This window comes from Schistocerca cancellata, chromosome 7 (assembly GCF_023864275.1).
Source record: "Schistocerca cancellata isolate TAMUIC-IGC-003103 chromosome 7, iqSchCanc2.1, whole genome shotgun sequence".
Lineage (NCBI taxonomy): Eukaryota > Metazoa > Arthropoda > Insecta > Orthoptera > Acrididae > Schistocerca > Schistocerca cancellata.
In genome coordinates, this window is record NC_064632.1 from 529,381,026 (window position 1) to 529,401,687 (window position 20,662).

A 20,662-nucleotide genomic window follows, 5' to 3' on the forward strand; every position below is an offset into this window, starting at 1 on the left:
CTCCCCGGGCCGCCGGAAGCCTCAGCTGGCGAAAGGTAGTAGTTGGGGGGGGGTGGTGGAGTGCTTCTTTCCATTGGAGTGCTTCTCCTTCCTGTCCTTCCTTGCACGCAGCTGTTAGCATGTGGCAGACTTGTGTGGGTGGATTTAAGGTATCTGGAATGGGTGGAAGGCTGAGATGAGGGGGTGGGTTTGGGAAGGATTTTGATCGGCAGACGGGTCGTCTGCTTGCCATTATTCAGGGATGCAATATAGAAATGATAATTAAATGGACACCCTAGCTGCAAACAGGCGTTAATGTACTTCATTGGGGACATGTTGAAAATGTGTGCCCCGACCGGGGCTCGAACCCGGGATCTCCTGCTTACATGGCAAACGCTCTATCCATCTAAGCCACCGTGGGCACAGAGGATAGTGCGTCTGCAGGGACTTGTCCCTTGCATGCTCCCCGTGAGATCCACATACCCAACATGTCCACACCACTACATTCGTAGTGCGCCTAATAGATGTTTGCCCATCATACTCATTACTCGTGGTAGATTAATCTACCAAGTCCGGTATGAGTTCGGACATAGCTTGTGCGTTCGCACAAGGTCAATGGCCGGGAAGCCATATTTTAACTATATATGGCGGTAGTATCTGTCCCGAAAGAACATGCCATGTAAGCAGGAGACCCCGGGTTCTTGCCCCGGTCGGGGCACACATTTTCAACATGTCCCCAATGAAGTACATCAACGCCTGTTTGCAGCTAGGGTGTCCATTTAATTATCATTTCATTTCTAGCAAAGCTGCATGGTCATCCACGGTAACTGTTCTTTCGGGAACAGATACTACCGCCATATATAGATGCAATATAGTCTGAAAGTGTGTCGGTGGCGTCGGCAAGCAGGAGCGGAGTTAGGACGAGGGTAGGAGGGGCGGGATCGCAAGTACTGAAGATGTATTTTGTTGTAAGCGTATTGTGTGTTACTACATTCGGTGTGTTTCTCGCCATGTCGGGAGTGGAAAGAGGGGCTGCTGCGAAGGGGGTGCCAGTTATACAGTCATCGTTGACACCGTTGGGTGGCCTGGTTACATTGCTGGCCCTATTTTCCTGATAGATGCGGAGGTCTGAACGGCGGCGGCGGAAACTTCCTCTACCGTTTCGAGGCCGGCTCCCAGGTCCTGGCCCACGTTTTCCCTAACCTTTGGGGGGGGGAGGGGGAGCTGAGCCTGGCTCTGTTTAGCTGGAGCGCTCGAAACGGCCGAAAATGCGGCCCCTGGCAACAGGATGCGCCTTTTATCGACAGCGGAAGACCGCTTCGACCCCAAGGCATCACCTGCACAAGACATTCCGCAGCGGCGAAAAGACACGACAATGCCACTCTAAATGCTTTCTCAGGCTGCTTTGCCCTCAGATGGTACTGAGTATTGGTCGCTCCTGCGTCCTTGGTATGCGCAAGTTTTAAAGCGTCACGCACCCTCGAGACAAAACCCGCAAGCAGGTCCCTATGGCTGGGTGTAGTATCGTATGTGCTCCCACAGCTCTGCACGCGATTATTGCACAGTAAGACTGACACTCAGCGACTGACTGATACTGCTGCTGCTCTCATCTTTTACTTTCCCCTCTTTGGGGAAGTGTGAGGGGAGCTTGTAGCCTTTCAGCTTTTACTCCCCTATGTACTTGTGTGTTTGTGATTATTTCTGTAGTTTTTTGTGTCTGTGAAATGACGATTGTTCTGTTTGTGTCTGGTACTTGCCTAAGGTTGGCGAGATGTTTGATGTTTCGTGGGGAGGAGCAGGATTAGGGATTGGGTATTGGAATTTTCTCTTCGATTTAGTCGTCGAAGATCGTCAAGGGGAACTCGTGCATGTTGCGGGACATGTCATACTGACCTAGGGAGTGGATGAGGGCGTTTCTTGATCTGGAAGAACCCTCATAGAAGGCCCTTGCCAGGTCTTGGGAACGCTCCCTCAGGAGTGGGATTTCAGCTGCGGCGTGCAGATCATCTATGGGGAATCAGAGAGGTAAGTTCAATGCCCTCCTGAGGGCGCGGTTCTGCAGCCTCTGGAGTTCGTCCAGGTGCTCCTTTGCCGCGTACCCCCAGACAGGGCATGCATATTCTATAACTCCCCCTGCGGGTCCGGGGATTAGAATAGGCCCGAGGTATTCCTGCCTGTCGTAAGAGGCGACTAAAAGGAGTTCATCCCCCTCACGGGGGTAGTTAGCGCCTGCGTCCGGAGACGGACGGTTTCACGACCTATAATCGTGGTCTTTTTGGTTTTTCACTTCACTTCTCGTTTCTTCCTTCCTTTTGTTTCTTCCTTCCTTTTGTTGGTTCCTTTCTTTGCTCTTCTCCACCTCACTGTCTTCCTTACTCTTTCCCTTGACTTCTCCTTGCCTTCTCATTGCCTTTTTCTCCTTGCCTTCTCATTGCCTTTTTCTCCTTGCCTTCTCATTGCCTTTTTCTCCTTGCCTTCTCATTGCCTTTTTCTCCTTGCCTTCTCATTGCCTTTTTCTCCTTGCCTTCTCATTGCCTTCTTCTCCTTGCCTTCTCATTGCCTTCTTCTCCTTGCCTTCTCATTGCCTTCTTCTCCTTGCCTTCTCATTGCCTTCTTCTCCTTGCTTCCTCATTGCCTTCTTCTCCTTGCTTCCTCATTGCCTTCTTCTCCTTGCTTCCTCATTGCCTTCTTCTCCTTGCTTCCTCATTGCCTTCTTCTCCTTGCTTCCTCATTGCCTTCTTCTCCTTGCTTCCTCATTGCCTTCTTCTCCTTGCTTCCTCATTGCCTTCTTCTCCTTGCTTCCTCATTGCCTTCTTCTCCTTGCTTCCTCATTGCCTCCTTCTCCTTGCTTCCTCATTGCCTTCTTCTCCTTGCTTCCTCATTGCCTTCTTCTCCTTGCTTCCTCATTGCCTTCTTCTCCTTGCTTCCTCATTGCCTTCTTCTCCTTGCTTCCTCATTGCCTTCTTCTCCTTGCTTCCTCATTGCCTTCTTCTCCTTGCTTCCTCATTGCCTTCTTCTCCTTGCTTCCTCATTGCCTTCTTCTCCTTGCCTTCTCTGGTCTCCGCCTCGGCGTTTGAGACAGTCTGTCCTCTTTCTCCCTCTCTCTCTTCTTTTTCCTCTTCTTCCTTCCTCCCTGTGCGTGTCTGAAGGCCGACCCACGCGTTCGCACGCGTAGCCGGTGACGGGGTAACGCGTAATTCCCCGCCCTGGGTAGACATGTAAGGCACGCGCGTACCCCCTGGTAAAGGCCAGGCCCGGGGAGGGGTGATTGCCTGAGCTGATACCTTCTGACCATGCCGATTGGTCCCTCCGTCTGTTTCTCGGGAGGTGTGACCTGAGGTGTAAACATTCACCTAAGGCGGGAGTGCCCTCTGAGAGGGTCCCCACAAGGAAGGAGCGCGCCATCGGAGACGCTGGCAATCATGGGGGATTCCTCCGCAATGGATTCTACTCCATCGCTTTCGACTTCGACCCAAAAACGGAAACGTGACCAGCCAACAGTGACAAAAGTACTACCGCCTGCCCCACAGTTCCTCGTAGTTTCTCGATCTGAGGACGGAAAGGATTTTTCCTCTGTCAACCCTTTCGTTATTCAGAAGGGCGAAGATGCCATAGCCGGATCTGTCAAATCTTGTACCAGGTTGCGTAACGGTACGTTATTACTAGAAACTGAGAATGCCTTTCAGGCACAAAACTGCTTCGGGCCACACTCTTGTACACGTTCCCTGTCCGGGTGGAGGCCCACCGAACTTTGAATTCGTCTATAGTAGCTCCCTCGACGGATTGACTGACAAGGAGCTTCAATCTTTCCTCGCTGAGCAGGGCGTGACGGCTGTCCATAGGGTCATGAAAAAGGTCAACAATAACCTTGTACCGACCCGGACACTTTTCTTGACCTTCGATAGTGTTAAGCTGCCATCGCGCATCAAGGCGGGCTACGAGGTTATTTCTGTTCGCCCCTCTGTCCCGACACCTACGCGCTGCTACCTGTGTCAGCGTTTCAATCACACTCGACAGTCTTGTTCCAATGCGGCTAAATGTGTCACTTGTGGCAGGGATGCCCATGAGGGTGACTGTCCACCTCCGTCTCCTCGTTGTGTGAACTGTCAGGGTGACCATGCCGCATCCTCCCGCGACTGTCCTGTCTATAAGGAAGAACGCTGTATCCAAGAAATTCGGGTCAAAGAGAAAGTGTCCACCTCGGCTGCTCGCAAGCTATTGGCTAGTAGGAAGCCCACGCTGCTCCCAGCGGGGAAATACAGCACTGTCCTCGCCTCTTCTCGGACTACCCGGGAGGTAGCAACCCAGACATGTGATCTGACCTTCAGCACCACGGTCGTCCGTTCGGCCAGTGCTAAGATCGCGCGGTCGACGTCTCCTCTTCCTCCCATCACCCCACAGACACCAGCCACTTCCTCAGCTTCTGCTAAGTCGAAGACCCCGAAGTCAGATGCACGGGCCTTCAAGAAGGAACCATCCCGTGCAGACTTCCTCCGTCCCTCGACCTCCCAGCCTTCGACCGGTACTTCCACCAAACGTCCTTCTAAAAAGGCGCATAGGAAGCACAGTTCTCCTTCTCCTCCACGGCGCCTTTCTTCTCCTGCGCCACCCAGCGGTTGCCGCCCCAGGCCGTCATCTGTTTCGCCTGTCCGCACCGCTGGTAGCCGAACATCTGGCCGTTCACCGGCGGAGGAAGCTCCCCCTCCCGGCCATCGTCCCGAGATGGCCGATGACCCTACAGACCCCATGGACGATGACTGTCCGCCTACTGATAGCGGCGGCAGTGCTCGCTCGAAGCCAGGCCCTAAGCGGCCTTCGAGGTGACCCCTTCTCTCATCTTCCTTTTCTTACGATGGCACTTATTAACTGGAATATTCGCAGCATTCGCTCCAACCGAGAGGACTTGAAGTTGCTGCTCCGCTTGCACCGTCCGCTCTTCGTAGCCCTCCAGGAAACGAAGCTACGCCCAGGCGATCAAATTGCCTTGGCACACTACACCTCTGTGCGTTTTGACCTACCCCCTGTGGTAGGTATCCCAGCTCATGGAGGGGTTATATTGCTGGTCCGGGATGATATTTACTACGATCCCATCACGTTGCACACCGGCCTGCAGGCAGTTGCCATCCGCATTACTCTCCCCACCTTTACGTTTTCCTTTTGTACCGTTTACACTCCATCGTCATCTGCCGTTACCAGGGCAGACATGATGCAACTTATTGCTCAGCTACCTGCACCATTTTTGTTAACTGGAGACTTCAATGCCCACCATCCCCTTTGGGGCTCTCCAGCATCCTGCCCGAGGGGCTCCTTGTTAGCAGACCTTTTCAACCAGCTCAATCTTGTCTGCCTCAATACTGGCGCCCCTACTTTTCTTTCGGACACATCTCATACCTATTCCCATTTAGACCTCTCTATCTGTACTCCCCAACTTGCACGCCGGTTTGAGTGGTATGCACTTGCTGATACATATTCGAGCGACCACTTCCCGTGTGTTATCCATCTCCTGCAGCATACTCCCTCTCCGTGCTCCACTAGTTGGACCATCTCCAAGGCAGACTGGGGGCTCTTCTCTTCCAGGGCGACCTTTCAGGATCAAACCTTCACAAGCTGCGATCGTCAGGTCGCACACCTCACGGAAGTCATTCTCGCTGCTGCTGAATATTCCATCCCTCACCCTACTTCTTCTCCACGTCGCGTACCGGTCCCCTGGTGGACCGCAGCATGTAGAGACGCTTTACGTGCTCGTCGACGTGCTTTACGCACCTTTAAACGCCACCCTACAATGGCGAATTGTATTAAGGGGATACGGAATCGGATTTTGGGTTAAAAAATCGAATTTTTTTTATTGGCGTATTATATTCTGCCATGTTTCCTCTTTAAAATGACGTATCATACATAGCTCTACTACAATTATAACTATTTTATTTTTATATATTTGTGAGATCGGGTATTGCGCTTTAGTTATACACGTCTCTCGTGGCTGACCATGAACTTTTTGGCAGTACCTTTAAAGTGACATGAATTCAAATATCCCGGTTTCCAGCGACTATTTATACACTAGTTGCCCGAAAATGTTTCTCTCTGGTTTCCTCAAGTTACTCTTTGACTTTGTGGCGGGACTGTTTTGTAAACAGTGTGATATAAGAAAGTAGTTGTTGTTGAGTTATTTCGTATTTAGTGCTTCATTTTTCGCAGTGAAAATGCCTAGAGCTAAAGCAAAAGTATTTAAAAAGCGTGTGAACTGGCAAAAGAAAAGAAATAATGATTCATTAGCAAAGCAAAGCAGTTCATCATCATCACTGTTGGAAAATGTGAATCCACTTATTACTGATTTGCCGAACGAACTTACACCAAATGAAAACAGTGCTTCTCATAAAAAACTAAGAGATTTGGAAGAGAAATATAATTTACTTGATAGAGGGAATGAAGTTTTTGAACTCATTGATACGAATATATTGTGTGAAGCTCTTGAAAACAGTTTGTGCTGCAAAAAATGTCATGGAAACGTTTCTCTGAAAGTAGAATCCCATGTTGGCCTGGCTGCCCAGTTTAATTTAATATGCAGTGTTTGTAAATACAGCTGTAAGTTTCCAAGTTCGGTTTCAGTAACTGTAAATAATGGATACAAGAAAACTGAACTTTATAGTGTAAATATTAGGTTAGTTTATGGATTGCGAGCAATTGGTAAGGGCAAAGCAGCTGGTGATATGCTATGTGGTGTTCTAAATCTTCCAAGTGCACCTTCAAAGTTTGAAGCTTACAATTATGTACTAGGATCTGCAGTTGAAGATGTAGCACAGAAGTCAATGCAGGTTGCTTTGGAAGAAGCAGTGGAAGAAAATGACGGCAGTCGTGACCTCACAGTGGCGTTTGATGGCACGTGGTAGAAAAGGGGCCACACCTCCAACAATGGTGTTGTAACAGCAACTAGTGTTGATACTGGCAAGGTTATTGATGTTGCAATAATGTCTAAATACTGTAGGTGCACAGGCAGGCTGAAAAATGAACACAGTGATGACTGTATTGCTAATTATTATGGTAGTAGTGGTGGCATGGAGGTTGCTCGGGTGAAGAAAATTTTTCATCGCTCTTCACAGTGGTATAATGTTCGCTATGTCAAATATCTGGGAGATGGTGACTCTAAAGCATTCAAAGAAGTTTTGGAAAGCAAACCATATGGGAACAGTGTAAATATAAGCAAACTTGAATGTATAGGACATGTGCAGAAGAGAATGGGTGCCAGGCTGAGAAGGTTAAAATCAGTTATGAAAGGGAAAAAACTAGATGATGGGAAAACCTTGGATGGCAGAGGAAGATTGACTGATTCCATAATAGACCACATTCAGAACTGCTATGGCCTTGCAATCAGGCAAAATACAGGCAATCTTGAAGAAATGAGGAGAGCTATATGGGCTTTATATTTCCACACCGCATCCACGGATGAGCATCCACAACATGGTTTGTGCCCCAAAGGTGAAAACAGCTGGTGTAAATACAATAGGGGACTAACAACAGGAGAGAAATACATTCACCACCACAGTCTACCATCAGCCATCATGGCAGAAATAAAGCCCATTTTCAGAGATCTGGCTGACAGAAGTCTTCTGATGAAATGTCTTCACGGAAAAACGCAGAACCCCAACGAGTGCTTGAATAGTGTGATATGGCATCGTCTCCCAAAAACAGTGTTTGTCGGAATTAATACACTACATTTTGGTGTGTATGATGCTGTGGCAACCTTCAATCTTGGAAATATAACTAAATGCCAGGTCCTTCAAAAGTTGGGTATGTGTGTTGGTTCCCGTACGGTACGTGCTATGTTCTTTTTAGATCAGCACAGACTAAGGCATGCTGATAATATAATCAAGACATTAGTGAAAAAAGCAAGACAGGTGCAGAGGGGTGCCAAAAGAAGACTTGAAGATGATTATGAAGACTGTGAAGGGGGTATTAGCTACGGATCAGGAATGTTTTAATCTTCTTTCTCCGTTTCCCGTAAGTTTACTTTTTACTTCATCTAGGAACATTATCTCAGGTACTGGTCAACCTAGAAGTCTGAAATTTTTATGACGTAGTGACATAGGTCCCTATTACATACTGAAACAACGATTTTTTAATTACTTGATTTACAAAAGACTTAGGGGTGATAGTCTAGTAAAAAGCGATGGAAAAAATTTACTTAAAAATAAATGTACAATATCTCTGTAAGAAAATACTTTGACAATAAACTGTTGTTTCAGTATTGTTGTAACATATGAATGCACATACAGTAAAATTTTTACCTCTCTGTCTCCAGTAGTTTGTGAGAAAATGTTCCCTATAGTAGGCATATATTAACATTGCGGGGATAGGTGATTCCGTATCCCCTTAATTATAAACGATTACGTGCTCAGTGTCGTCGTATTATTAAAGAAAGCAAGAAAGCCAGCTGGGCTGCTTTCACAAGCACCTTCAACAGTTTTACTCCTTCTGTTGTCTGGGGTAGCCTGCGCCGGCTATCTGGCACTAAGGTCCACTCCCCAGTTTCTGGCTTGAAGGTCGCGAATGAAGTCCTTGTGGCCCCTGAGGCTGTCTCCAATGCCTTCGGCCGCTTTTTCGCCGAGGTTTCGAGCTCCGCTCATTACCACCCTGCCTTCCTCCCCCGCAAACAGGCAGAGGAGGCTAGGCCACCTGACTTCCGTCCTCGAATTGTGAAAGTTATAATGCACCATTCACCATGCGGGAACTCGAAACCGCACTTGGCCGATCACGGTCCTTCGCTCCAGGGCCTGATCCTATTCATATTCAGATGTTGAAGAACCTTTCTCCTGCGGGTAAAGGTTTTCTTCTTCGTACATACAATCGCATCTGGATTGAGGGACATGTTCCCGCATGCTGGCGCGAGTCTATTGTTGTCCCGATTCCTAAGCCGGGGAAGGACAAGCACTTGCCTTCCAGTTATCGACCTATCTCGCTTACCAGCTGTGTCTGTAAAGTGATGGAGCGAATGGTTAACTCTCGATTGGTTTGGCTGCTCGAGTCTCGACGCCTACTTACCAATGTACAATGTGGATTTCGAAGGCGCCGCTCTGCTGTTGACCATCTGGTTACCTTGTCGACCTTCATTATGAATAACTTCTTGCGGAAGCGCCCGACCGCGGCTGTGTTCTTTGATTTGGAGAAGGCTTAAGACACCTGTTGGAAGGCGGGCATTCTCCGCACCATGCAAACATGGGGCTTTCGCGGTCGCCTCCCTCTTTTTATTTGTTCCTTTTTATTGGATCGACAGTTCAGGGTACGTGTGGGTTCTGTCCTGTCCGACACCTTTCGCCAGGAGAATGGGGTGCCACAGGGCTCAGTTTTGTGCGTCGCTCTCTTCGCCATCGCGATCAATCCAATAATGGATTGCCTCCCAGCTGATATATCAGGCTCCCTTTTCGTGGACGATTTTACCATCTATTGCAGCGCGCAGTGTACACGTGTCCTGGAGCGCTGTCTTCAGCGTTCTCTTGACCGTCTTTACTCCTGGAGTGTCGCCAATGGCTTCCGTTTTTCTGCCGAGAAGACGGTCTGTATTAACTTCTGGCGCTACAAAGAGTTTCTCCCACCGTCCTTACGACTCGGTCCCGTTGCTCTCCCAATCGTGGAGACAACCAAATTTTTAGGCCTTACCTTTGACAGGAAACTTAGCTGGTCTCCACATGTGTCATATTTGGCCGCCCGTTGTACCCGTTCTTTAAATGTCCTCCGTGTTCTCAGTGGTATGTCGTGGGGAGCGGATCGAACCGTCCTACTTCGTCTATATCGGTCGATCGTCCGCTCCAAGCTGGATTATGGGAGCTTCGTATACTCCTCTGCACGGCCATCCATCTTACGCCGCCTCAACTCCATACAACATCGGGGTTTACGACTTGCGATCGGAGCATTTTATACCAGTCCCGTAGAGATTCTTCATGCTGACGCTGGCGAATTGCCACTCACCTACCGGCGCGATATACTGCTTTGTCGGTATGCCTGTCGGCTACTGTCAATGCCCGACCATCCGTCTTATCGTTCCTTTTTTGACGACTCTCTTGACCTTCAATACGGGTTGTATGTCTCTGCCTTGCTACCCCCTGGAGTTCGCTTTCGTCGCCTCCTTCAACACCTTAATTTTTCACTCCCTGCAACCTTTCGAGTGGGCGAGAGCCGCACGCCACCTTGGCTCCAGGCTCAGGTCCGCGTTCACCTCGACCTCAGCTCGCTCCCAAAAGAGGTCACCCCCGGTTCGGTCTACCACTCCCGTTTTTTGGAACTTCGTTCGAAGTTCATCAACATGACTTTCATTTATACAGATGGCTCTAAGACCAATGACGGGGTCGGGTGTTCCTTTATTGTCGGGGCACAAAGTTTCAAATACCGGCTCCATGGCCATTGTTCGGTCTTCACAGCTGAGCTCTTTGCCCTCTACCAGGCTGTTCTTTACATCTGCCGCCACCGACATTCTGCTTATGTCATATGCTCAGATTCCCTGAGCGCCATCCAGAGCCTCAGTGATCCGTACCCGGTTCACCCTTTCGTACACCGGATCCAACGCTCTCTCCAGCAGCTGGTGGACGTCGGTACGCCGGTTAGCTTTATGTGGGTTCCTGGCCATTTCGGTATCCCTGGGAACGAAGCTGCAGATGCCGCGGCCAAGGCTGCGGTCCTCCAGCCTCGGACAGCTTCTTGTTGTGTCCCTTCGTCCGATTTTAGCAGGGTCATTTGTCGGCGCGTCGTGTCGCTGTGGCATGCCGATTGGGCTGCACTTACCGACAACAAGCTTCGGGCCTTAAAACCTCTTCCCGTGGCTTGGACGTCCTCCTCACGCCCTTCTCGGCGGGAGGAGGTCGTTTTAGCAAGGTTAAGAATTGGACACTGCCGGTTCAGCCATCGCCATCTGCTGACGGCTGCGCCGGCGCCGTTCTGCCCATGTGGGCACTTGCTGACGGTTAGGCACATTTTAATGTCCTGTCCAGATCTTACCACACTGCGCCTCGATCTTAACCTGCCTAATACTTTCGATGCCATTTTAGCGGATGACCCACGAGCAGCTGCTCGTGTTCTTTGTTTTATCAATTTGACAAACCTCGCTAAGGACATTTGATGTTTTTTAATCCTCTGCCTGTCCGTCTGTCTTTTATTGTGTTTTCCCTTTTAGTTGTTGTCAACTTGTGCCTCGCGGTGCATTTTTAGAGTAGTCAGGGCGCTAATGACCATTTAAGTTGTGCGCCCTAAAACCACAAAAAAAAAATATTCCATTACTGGCCGTATCAGGGCGTGGTATAAATTTACTGCTACTGGGCAGGGAATGGAGCTGGTTGAGTTCGGGATAGGGTATAGGATGGATATTCTGACGGAGACCTTCCTGTGGACCTCGTCTATGTGGGGTTTCCACATAAGACGAGAGTCCAAGGTTACACCAAGGTACTTGGCGGTTCTGCGCCAGGGGAGTTGAGTTCCATTTCGGTGTAGATAGAGGGGAGTGTTGAGTTTTGCGCCTTCCGAGCCTGCAAGTAATCAGCATAGCCTGCGTCTTTTCAGAGTTGATGGTGATACGCCAGCGACGGACACCTTGACGACTTACCCCTGGGCAGTCAAGTCTGTTTTGATTGCCTGGGGGGACAGTCGTATTAAAAGGTCTCTAACAACTATGTTTCTGTTTCGTGTCTTTGTTGTGGGGAATGTGTAGTGAGGTATGTTTTTTGTGTGTGGTGGGGGGGGGGGGGGAAGGTGGTGGGTGACTTGTTTGTGATTGTGATTCTGTTGTGTTGCTTTGTTTTGTCTCATCAGCCACCGCCTGAAATCTGTTTGGGGTGGGTGCTCCCCTGGCTGCTGTAAGTCTTCGCTGGCGAAAGGTTTTCCTCGCCAGCACGAAACCCTGAGTCCTGCCCGGTTACGCAGTTCCCGTCCAGGGCGATGGTTTCCCCCTCCCAGGGCTACAACAGGTGCTGTCGGGGGCGCAGGCTCCTCAGAAGGTGTGGGAGTGGTTGGCGTAGGGGTGGTGGACGTTTTCTTACTCTTGGACTTCGATTGCCTATCCTTCCGGTCTTTCCTTGCACGCCGCTGTTTCGAGGAAGTGGATTTGTGTGGGGCGTCGCAAACAATATCCTGCCCGCCGTAATTCCTTACTGCAGACCTCAACTGAGTTCCCGCCGATGCTTTTTTATAAAAGAAAAGCCGATGATACTCCTGGTGTGTCACCTGTACAAGTGAGGGCCTATGGCTGACGGAGCGCTAGTTAGAGGAGCGATGCTCAACTGTTGATTGCCACTCAGCGAGTGACTGATACTGCTGCTGCTGCTCTCATCTTTTACTTTACCCTCTTTGGTGAAGTGTGAGGGGGAGTGTGTAGCCTTTCGGCTTTTACTCCCCTGTGGACGTGTGTGATTTTTCTATAGTTTATAAGGTGTCTGTGATAATGTGATGATTGTTGTGTGTCTGGTACTTGCCTGGGGTAGGCGAGAAGATTGGTGTTACGGGGGAAGGAACAGGATTAGGGATTGTGTGTTGGGATTTTCTCTTCGACTTAGTCGTCGAAGATCGTCATAGGGCGCTTGTGCTTATCGCGGGACATGTCATACCGACCTAGGGAGTGGATGAGTGCGTTTCCGGATCTGGAAGAACCCTCATAGAAGCCCTTGCCAGATCCAGGAAACGCTCTCTCAGGAGTGGGATTTCGGCTGCGGCGTGCAGGTCGTCTGTGGGAAATACAAGGGGTAGACGCAGTGCCCTTCTGAGGGCGCGGTTCTGCAGCCTCTGGAGTTTGTCCAGGTGCTGGGGAGTTGGTTTCCGTTTAGGTAAAGGTGGAGGGGGGGGGGGGGCGTTGAGGAGGTTCGCGCCTTCCGAGCCTGCGGGTAATCAGCATTGCCTGCGTCTTCTCAGAGTTGGTGATGCGCCAGCGACGGGCTCAAGTTTTTGTGTCATCTAAAACCTTTTGTAGCCTACGGATGACCAGGTCCTTATTCGCGTTTCTCGTGTAGAAGGCTGTATCGTCAGCGTACTGTGCAGTGTGCACCAGGGGGGCCGTTGGAGTGTCCGCAGTGTACAAACTGTACAATACGGGCCCCAGGACCGATCCCTGTGGCACCCCAGCACGAATACGCCTTCTGGTGGAGGTGGCAGTTTCTACTTTGACGGAGAAAGTCCTATTCGTGAGATAGCTCTTGATCAGCTGAACTATGCTTCCGGGAAACCCTTGTGTGTACAACTAGTTGAGTAGCCCTGTATGCCATACCGAATCGAAGGCTTTGGCTACATCTAGTAGCACTATCCCGCAGTAGCCTCTGTGGTTGAAGCCCTCTGTGGCTGCTTCAACCATTCTCATGACCTGTTGTGGGGCAGAGTGGTGCTGTCGGAACCCAAATTGAAAATCTGGCAGAATTTGCTCTCTGGTAATATGTTCTCGTATGGGTCTTAGCAGGAGGCTCTCATAGATCTTGCTGAGAGTTGGCAAGAGGCTAATCGGCTGCGGGAATAGAGGGTCTTTCCCTGGTTTGTGTATCGCGGCCACTTCCGCATGTTTCCAGCAAGCTGGGAAAACACGGGATCGAGTAATCTCGTTGAGGACGTTCGCGAGGTGTGTGATTGCTGTGGGTGGGAGTTTTTTTGACTGATTAGTGACACTATCGTGCCCTGGTGCCTTTTTTGTAGGGAGGGACCTGATTACTTTTGCCACGTCCTCGGGGGCAAAATGTATGGGTTCGTCCTCTGGGTCTTCCTCGGCATTGAGGAAGACAACCAGCTGACGACGGACCACACTTTCATGCTCGTCATCCTGGGGTTCTGCCGCTTGGAACTGCTTCTCGAAGGAGTCGGCGAGGGCGTTGGCCTTTCCAGCATGGCTGTAGACCAATCCCTGCTCGCCGTGCAGCGGCGGCATCCTAGCGCGTCTTCCTGTAAACTGTTTGGTCGCTTGCCATAGTGTATGATCGTCTACTTTGAGAGCTGTGAGGCGGTTTTGCCATTGCTGGTTTCTGTGCTCATTGAGTGCTACCTTCAGTTCTCTCTGTAGACGATTGAGCAGCCTCCTGGTGGCCTGATTTCTGGTGATCTTCCGCTCTTTTGCCACTGTTTTTATGTAGAATTTGAGCTAGCAAGTGTTCCGGGAGCTGTATTTGCGGCGGTGGGCCATCCCTTTGTGGAGGGGTGGCTTCTTCCGCTGCCTGCAAGATGGTGCCTGTTACGTCTTGTAGCGCTTGTTCAACTGTTTCGACAGTAGGTGGCGGAGCGCGAGCGATATCAGAGGCGACAGTTTCTTGGTATCGCTCCCAGTCTGTAAGTTTGTACAACGTCTGGTACCGTGGGAGTGCTACCCATTCTCCCACATCGACCCCCAGAATCACTGGGTTGTGGTCGGAGGACATTCTGTTGATTGTCCTTGCGGCCACAAACCCTGCGATCCTTCTAGTGAGAGCTATGTCTAACACGTCGGGCCTGCCTCCATTTTTTGGAAAATGTGTGGGCTCGACTGGACCCCATGTTTCGAAGTGGTGGGTGCGCGCTAGTTGTTGCATTTTGGCGCCTGCTCTGGAGGTTACTCTAGAATTCGAATCAGGATGTTTGGCATTGAAGTCTCCCCCTATTAAGAGTTTACCTTCAATTTGCCCTAGAGCAGCTATATCTCCCTCATCTATCTGGTCGTTTGGGGGTCGGTAGACTGCAACAATTGTTAGGGGTCCAGTGGCAGTGGTTACTTCCACCGCCACTGCTTCGATTTTGTTGGTAGCTGGTATGAATTCCTGGTGGTGGGGATCCCTCTCTTTATGTATTTGGCCACTCCTCCGCCTTGGGTTGGCCTGTCTTTACGGTAGCTAACGTAGTTGGGGACTGTCGCTTTTATTCCCCGTTTTAGGTGGGTTTCCCCCATCATGCATATGTCGATGAACTCCTTCATGAGTTCTCTGAACTCGACCTCTTGATTAACAATGCCCTCTGCGTTAAAGACGCACATTGTCAGGCATTGAATATTCGGTCGTCTATTCATGATGGGGTTTTGATACTGCTGAGGAAGTTGCAGAGGAGAGTGACTGCTGGACTGTTGCCTGAAGGGCGACGAGGATCTGTGTGTTCTGCTTCTGGGCTTCCCTGAATTCCTTCAACATTTCCATGACGAGGATCATGGTCTGCACCATTACGCCTATCACCTGATCCATGGGGGGGGGGGGGGAGTGTGTGTTGGGTTCCCTAGTGCTTCCTCCGTCATGGTGGACCTGGTCGTTGTTGCCGTGTTTTCCCGGTGCTTTTCCCGGTGTTGTTCTCGTGATAGTGACTGGTGTTGTGATGATTGGGCCACGCTTTCATGCTTCCTCGGAGGAGAAACCACTTCCGCATAAGTCGCCCTCGGTGTGTCCGGCCTTGGTTTTACCCAGGCTTTGTCCGTATGTGTTGACATGTTTTGTTTTCTTGTGTGTCTGGGTGGGTTTATGGTGTTTTGTTTCTGTGTGTGGGGGGCGGCCTTTGCGCCCTTTGCATGTTGTGTGTGTCGTTTGTGGACCTCACAAGCTTGGTAACCCGCTGTGTGGTTTTTGCCACACAGTGTGCACCTTATTTATGGGTCCGTGTGTATTAGTGTACATGTTCTTGTGTCGTGGGCCTCGGCGCACTTCCTGCACCTTACTGGCATGGTGCAGTAGGCGGCGATGTGATTCAGGCCCTGACACCTGAAGCACTGCACCGTTTTGTTCTTATGGCGCAGCGGTTCGGTGGTGACAGGCAGAGCCAAAACCATTTTTATCTCCCTTTTGTTCTGGGGGATGTCCGGGAGTGTGGCCTGGTATAGTGGCTACTTGCTGTTCATGTTGCCCATCTGATGGACCGCCTTGACGTCGTACCCCTGGGCAGTCAAATCTGTTTTGATCGCCTGGGGGGACACTCGTCTTGGGAGGTCTCTCATCACTGTGTTTCTGTTCCTTGTTTTAGTTGTGGGGAACGTGTAGTGGGGTATGTTTTTGTTTTTAAAAAGTGTTCTGACTGTGGAGTAGTTTTCAAGTGTGTGTAATGTGATTTTAATCTTGTCTCCACCAGCAGGTTTTGCCTGAAAACTGCCTCCCCGGTTTCTGCTTTCAACAGTTCGAAGAGCTCTTCATAGCTTTCTGAAAACTCTGCGACAATAGGGGGGAGGTGGTGGGCGACTTGGTTCTGTGTTTGTGTTGTGTTTTCTGTTGTCTCAAGCTCATCAGCAACCGCCTGAAATTTGTTCGGGGTGGGTTCCACTCCCCGGGCTGGCGGAATTTTCGGCTGGCGAAACGTTTTTCTCGCCAGCACAAAACCATCCGAATCCTGCCCGGTTTCGCGGTTCCCTTCCAGTGCCGGTGTTTCCTGGTCCCCTCCCAGTGCGACGACAGGTGCTGTTGGGGGCGCTGGCTCCTCAGAGGGTGTGGAAGTGGTTGGGGTGGGGGTGGTGAAGTGCTTTTTCCCCTTGGAGAGCTTCTCCTTTCTGTGTTTCCTTACACGCCGTTGCTTTGATGTGGTGGACCTGAATGGGGGGATTTAAGGAACTGGGATCGGGTAGGGGGTTTGGTGGCAGTTGCGGGTTTGGGAAGGATTTTAGTCGGTTGACTGGACTCCTGCTTGCCCTTCAGGCGGCGGATGTGGTCGGCAAGGCGGTTACAGCCGTGGGCAAGCAGGAGAGGGCTGAGGAGAGGGGAGGGAGGGGCGGGATCGCAAATCCTGACGATGTATTTGTCTGTCTGCGTTTTGTGTAGTTATGCCATGTCGGTAGCGGAAAGGGGGCTTGCTGCCAGGTTATTGTCAGTTGCCACTTTTGTTGTCACCGTTGGGTTTTCCGGTGGCATTGCTGACCCTACTATGACGATGGCAGACGCGGAATTCTGAACGGGGGCGGCGGGAAACATTTCTGTGGTTCCGCGGCCCGCTTCCAGGTCCTGGCCTACTTTTTCCCTGTTCTTGGGCGGGCAGAGACTGACTCTGCGCAGCTGAGGTGCTGGAGACGGCCGGCCGCGCGGCCCGCGGCAACAAGAAAGCGCGACTCGTTTAGTCGGCGGAAAGAGACCGCCGCGACCCCAAGGCGCCACCCAAGCTCGGCATACCACAACGACGAGAAGACACAACTATGCCAGGCGACGCCATGCAAATGTTTTTCCCAGTGTCGTCCGTGCTAAGACCTAGGCGCAAGTGCCCGTCTATGTTTTAATAAAAACAGAGCCGGAGAACACTTACGTTTTTACTCCCGTGCAAGCGGGGCCTATGGCTGACAGTGCGCGAGTGAGAGTAGCGATGCTCAACCCTCGACTGCTACTCAGCGAGTGACTGGTACTGTGCTGCAAGTATCTATATAGTTACTTGGCCGCTGTCCTCTTCTGCGGGCGGGCCAATAACGCTCCTCGGGAAAAGGGACGAGCGGCGCTGCCGGTGGTGGGGATCACGGTGCGGCTCCAATGCGGGCGTAGAGTGCTGGTTGCTGTCCATTCTGTCCGCAGACGCCGCCACCTTCAGAACGGAACGTTAATTGCGGAATCCCACGCTGCGCTAAGTTAAAATCCGCTATCTCAATTGACCAGATTGTTGTGGAAACGTATTTCCACTACCTCCTTGAAGACAGTCTCAGAATCCGTTGACACAGCATATCTTATTCGTTATTTCAAAGTTGGTGTGCCACTCGTTAACGCTATGCTCTGCTACCACGGACTTGGTTATATGTCCCAAGCGCACGTTTATGATGCGCTCCATACATTGCTGTGATATACAGCGTTGTGCTTGTCCGATGTACCGCCTTCCACATTCGCACTAGATTATTTGTATGTTGGTCCAGTTGAGCGAGCCCATCAAGAACTGCGTGAAGAGTTGAGACAGAGCCCATAATCTTCATGACTATTTTGGTGGCCTTGAGTATGGGGAATGTTTCCATTATTCTTCAGAATAATGTAGGAAGTGTTCGCCGGTCGATTATCGGTGGTAATCGCAGCCAGTGGTGCTTGTGATGGTGTTGAGTTTGGTCTGGTTTGTGAGTCAGCTGTTTTTGGAGTAGTTTTGGTGGCGCCTGTGTTCTGTGGTGAGTCGGTGTTGGCTGTGTACTGTGGGTCATTGGATAGGTGTCAGTTATGTACCTGCTTATTGGTGTCCTGTCTCTGTCCTTGTTATGTAGTTGTTCGCGCTGTGCTAGTTTTCTCCTCCTTCACCTCTCCTCTGGTTGACATGCTGTGTGGGTGCGTTTTCTGTTGCTTGTGGTGGGCTGCAATCAATGGTTCTTTTTGGAGAGGGAGGGGGGCGGGTAGTGTCATTATTTCTGTCCTGCATGTAACTCAAGCGGATGTGTTGTTCTCGTTGGCTGTGTGTCTGTTGCTGGGGGTTTGCTGTATGTGTGCACAGCTCTGAGGTTCCTCCACCTGCCCTGCATTGCTGGAGATGCCAACAACCACTCCAGCAAAAGATATTCCAAAGCAGCAAAGTTGATGCACTTGCGTGGTGCTGTTATGGGGGGGGGGGGGGGTGTGCACTTCTGTGACCACTAGTGCATTTCTGGGAGTGGGAAGAAAGATCGCATTAAATACCCGCATGCACAAAACGCTGGCAGTTAGGACATTGTTCGGTGATGGGTGGCTTGTTGGTGTCTACATTCACGACCACATAAAGAAATAATGTTCAGCACGTCGCTTGATTTGGACGTGTCGAGCAGCTCACCATGTAGTGTGAATGTCTAATCGTGCCGAACGAACTAATTCGATTTACGCAAACGCTTTCTAAGACTACGGCAATGAGTTCATTGGATACTGTGGATACTGTCTATCGGTGTTCGAGCATCTACCCCCTTCATCACGTATGGATTTTTGGAATACAGTTATGTATGTGAAATGCTCTACATCCTTGTCTTCCAGAAAGTTCAGTAGATTCTTGTAGCCTGTTTTGTTCGGCAGTAGAGTACGGTGTGGTCCCCGGTAAGAATTCAGTAATACGTTGTGGGGTTATGCGTTTCGCTAAACTCCTTGTTCAGGAGACGATCTCTCTAATTGCTTTCAATGAGCGGTAGGAAGCCTGCTGACACGATCGGTTTCTGCATAGCTGCTTGTTGGTGTGATGCGGTCGCAGGGTTTTTTGTGTTCCATGTGTTTGTGTTGCCACTTCATGTTGTAGTTGGCAACAGCACCAGTAGTTGCATCGTGAGTTTGTGGGCTTAGTTGTCCATGACTGGTCTGTGCGGTATCGGTGGTGTGGTCCGACTTGCTGCCACAGTCCAACTCCTGTTTCGTGCGTGTCCTGTCAGCTCCGGCTCTTGGAGTACCTGAGCAGCCGTGGCATGTCTAGAGTAAACGCTGGCATCTCCACTGCTTGCCTGCAGCCATACTGCAGGTAGTTGGTTGGGTTAGGCTGAGGCATCCGACGTCTCCCTTCAGCAAAGAATTTTAGCTTCAGAGTGATTCGCCATATTTTTATCTTCTAAAAAGAAAGAGATTTAAAATGTGCCTTACGACCTGTTCGTGAAGAGTGCAATGGGCGGTGATCCAAGGAAGCGCTGGAGGAAGAATGAAGGCCTGCAGCACGTGGGAGTGACAGATATATTGGGTCACTGGTATTACCTTCGAAGCCCCTAACGAAGGACGGACGAGTACCGCCGGTAAAGCTAACAAGAGTTGTGGAAGTTCGAGTCGTGGAGTCGAATCCGCTGAGCCCTCGAGTGTCAGATGTTCACGATCGGCAATCTCGCCTTCACTTATTGTCGACCACTCTAGAGCTATCCTCCTGCAGCTGCGCCACAAGCAGAGAGCAGCGGTCCACTCGGGTCGGATGCTAAACAAGTAAAATGTAAATGATTAATAACCTCTAGTATTTCCCAGTTTAAGAAATAATCTCTGAAATGCTGTTTCGAAAATGAACAAGTGGTTCAGAGTAGTATGTAACACGTCGGTTAGTAGCTAACGGAATTTTATTACTAGTTTTATCGTTGCCCTTCCCCAATCAGAACATCTAATTTACAGAATTCTCGCGTGTCCGACCGGATCATTTCGTATTTCCTCCATGGTATTTCGGCAAACACACACGATGTCATCTTGAAGTGGTCCATCATGAATGCCTTACATACGTCCATTCCATGCACGTTCGATGCAGGTTAAACAGTCTGCTGTTCCTGCTTCTGTGAAGAATAGTGTATCCGTTTCCTTCTCTCCTCGGCTTGTCTTGCTTGTCACTTGATTTTCTTCTGTTGCTGCTCGGTATCAGTCCAGGATCAGGTCCGGCCATCTGGTAGCTACCATTAGGTGTAAAGACTGACTGGCCTCAAATGTATCAGAGGCCAAGAAATTCTATGGGAACACAGTGGTTAGATTAAGTTCAAATAATACAAATCTGACGCGAACCAAGCGCACACTCAACATATACGAGTCGAAACTAAAAATATAAAATATCTGAACTTCAGATAACGACTCCCTAACTTAGGTGTCGACGTCTATCTACAACCTTAGTCTAAACAACTAAATATTGTCCATCCTGTCACTTAGATCCACATCAGGAGTTGCCGTGATATTAGAAACTTAATACACACATCTACACAGATCCAAGTAGGAAGAGGTTCACATACGAAATGAAATTATTGCGTGACCCTGCCGCCAAATATGCCAAAGAGGTGTCGGAATTAATTGGACACAGTGAAAATTATAAAAAAAGCTGTATAAAGAATCACTGCCTAAAATTTTTTGTATCGGGTGAGATATTTGTACACCAGAATCTCTCG

The 20,662-nt window shown here is 50.0% G+C and overlaps 1 protein-coding gene and 1 non-coding gene across 2 annotated transcripts in view; one reads left to right on the plus strand and one right to left on the minus strand.

Moving 5' to 3' along the window:
* Nucleotides 1-20,662, plus strand: part of LOC126092878 (serine/threonine-protein phosphatase 6 regulatory ankyrin repeat subunit A-like) — a 111,352-nt gene that overhangs the window by 14,795 nt on the left and 75,895 nt on the right. The window lies entirely within an intron of this gene.
* Nucleotides 327-401, minus strand: Trnat-ugu (transfer RNA threonine (anticodon UGU)). Its single transcript has one exon. It is a non-coding gene; the product is annotated as a tRNA-Thr (tRNA).